A 591-nucleotide genomic window follows, 5' to 3' on the forward strand; every position below is an offset into this window, starting at 1 on the left:
AATCAATAATCTGATCGGTTTATAATCATTAATTTTGACAACTATGTTCCTAATCACTCTATGGATCTTTATATTATTTACAAAGTCCACTTACAATCCGATATCTACAACTACAAGTTATTAAGTAGGTAATTATTTTAACTTGAATAATTTTCAGTGGTTAGTTTTTATACCTTTTGGGGTAGGCTTTAATTTTTTCTTATTTTTTGTCAGGCTATTTTCTGTTCAGAATTTTTTATTGCTTTAGAACTTAGACTTTCTTTTGTTTTCGGTCAACTGAAATCAGAGTTTCTACTTTCTACCTAAGTTTAACACACAAAATATCCCTCTAAAGCCTGATGTTATGTACAAAACAGAAAGAAAAAAAAGTTTGGTATTTTAAGGAGCATTATGGGATTATTTTTTTATTTTAATTTTGTATGCAATTAATAATCACGAGTTTCAAGAATTATTATTAGAACAGGATTGAAACTCAATAATATTAATAAGACGGACCCAGCACAGTAAATGCTTTTTGTTGCTAGCTAGATGTTTTAATTGGACCATTGAGGTAATTATTATGAGTGTTAGAGTAAGAGTCAACGTATAGTA

The sequence above is a fragment of the Arachis ipaensis genome, chromosome B09 (genome assembly GCF_000816755.2).
Source record: "Arachis ipaensis cultivar K30076 chromosome B09, Araip1.1, whole genome shotgun sequence".
NCBI lineage: Eukaryota > Viridiplantae > Streptophyta > Magnoliopsida > Fabales > Fabaceae > Arachis > Arachis ipaensis.